The sequence below is a fragment of the Halyomorpha halys genome, unplaced genomic scaffold, assembly GCF_000696795.3.
Source record: "Halyomorpha halys isolate HHAL.00 unplaced genomic scaffold, Hhal_1.1 Scaffold473.1, whole genome shotgun sequence".
NCBI classification, from domain to species: Eukaryota; Metazoa; Arthropoda; class Insecta; order Hemiptera; family Pentatomidae; genus Halyomorpha; species Halyomorpha halys.
Window position 1 is genome coordinate 171218 of NW_027113075.1, and position 2026 is coordinate 173243.

General features: G+C 32.1%; 1 long non-coding RNA gene across 1 annotated transcript in view; it reads left to right on the top strand.

The window, feature by feature from the left end:
- Positions 1-2026, top strand: part of LOC136796589 (uncharacterized) — a 19110-nt gene that overhangs the window by 10664 nt on the left and 6420 nt on the right. Inside the window, exon 2 of the long non-coding RNA XR_010844334.1 lies at positions 696-907. This is a non-coding gene — a long non-coding RNA (uncharacterized lncRNA). The remainder of the gene's footprint in view (positions 1-695; positions 908-2026) is intronic.

Consider the following 2026-nt stretch of genomic DNA (forward strand, 5'->3'; position numbering starts at 1 on the left):
TCATTATTATATATCTCTTACCAGATTAAATAAAGTAGTTTTTAGTGGTTCTTCGTTAGTGTAGCATCTAACAGTCCTCATTCAAAAATATATATTGCGGGTAAAATCAATGCAGTTTCTGGAAATGTTTACACGGTATGGCGAGATAAATCCAACCGCCTTCTACTAGACGAATTCCTTCGTACAAATATCTTTATTCAGGTTCTGACAAGGCAACACTGTTTGACCGGTTAACTCAGGGGAAGTAAAAAAGAAAGCCTTAAAGTGATCCATGGAGATGTCAAAGACACTTTATTTGATGTGATACCAGAAAAATGAATTGTATTTTCTCTTTGTTGACTTCCATTTTTAACACTCTGTAACTTACAACTGAACGGACCAAACAAAAAACAGCAAATGGCAAATTATTTTAGTGCGAAATAGCATCTTGACAATGAGCATAAATCTGAAATTGTTTAATCGATATTTTACGAGATATCGATCGCTGCAGCCATCTACCAAAAAAATAATGCACTTCTTTTTCCCAACCAATATTATGTAGTTGAAATATTCTAGTACTTTGCAACAACTCATCTAATGCATCATATAATCGACGAATCCAAACGATTTAGAAACTGTCAAGTGAATGAAGCTAGTTCAGAATTAAACTCAAGATAAACAAAGCGGACACATTAATTTTACCAACCTGTTGACAGAAGCAGATCCGAACTAAGGTGACAGATATTTAGAGAGAGGTAACCACAGCTGCGATGCGTCATCGGCAGACAGATCTCAGTGTCGGGACCAGCCGCAGCTGGAGATTGATGGTTCCTCCCGGCCTCGGGTTGGACAGTTTCCAAATGAACCCTCCACTTCGTTGGTTAACTTCTTCAGAACCTGTATCAAACCTCATAGACAACATGGATAGGTATGGATCGTTTCTGCCATACGGCAAATCATGATACTATGTAAATATGTTTATATATATATTGTTTTGTATTGTATAAATTTGTAAATTGTACATATTGAAACCATAAAGAGGTTGGAAAACAAAATGAATTGTTACATTAGGTCCCAGTGAACCTTCAGTTGTACAAAATATGTAAAGTCATTTTGAACACTAGTAGTAATTTTAACAGTTTGAATAAAGTACATAAAATTTGGGACACAATTATACTAATATTTATATATTTTAAGTTACAATATTCTGAAAGGATAACGTTGTTTACCGTTCCATAACTTAACATAACAAAAATTTCTTTTTAAAGTAATTATTTATTGTAATTTCCAGTTACCGTTAAAATAAAATCAATAAATGAAGTATATGAATTATAAATCGATTTATTAAATTTAGCTTAGATCGAAGCACTATAATGACAATGTGAATTCAAGAGGTCCCATGTTCTTCGATTTATAAATCTTAGTAGTAAATTGTGATGAGGTGTAGCTAATCTTTTTTTTTAGTATTAGGTTTGTTATTTAAGAAAGTATATTTATTTCGGATCAAACTAGTAACACCGAACATACTTAGGTCTTTATGGGAAATTTTATTCGTGACATAACAAGAAAGAGGTTTGAATTTTTTAAAATATTTTGGATTATGAGGATTAGATAGGGGAGGAATCCGCTGGTCTCGTCGAGCACAATAGTAAGAAGATACTTTTCAAGAAGGACAATAGGAAACGCATCTTTACAACTGGTTAAGCAACTATCCAGTAGCAAATTGATGGAATATTTAGTCAAACTATAACAATAGAAAATAAGCTTGGTAGTTTGCTCATTTTATTCAATGTTCTTATGTACTATTAGTGTTGCGGCAAACATATGATCGGTAATTGAATATGTGACAGATAATATGAAAAAATGTGCCCGTGTAGGCGACATGTTTCCATGACAACGTATACTCTATGCTAATATTACATAAATATAAATTAAAATCAATCCAATTTTATGTGTTTGAAATAATAAACCAGTTCACATATTGAATTCAGATATTTATTTTTGCTTGGTTATACAAAATATTTATACAGTTATACTTAATTCTAAG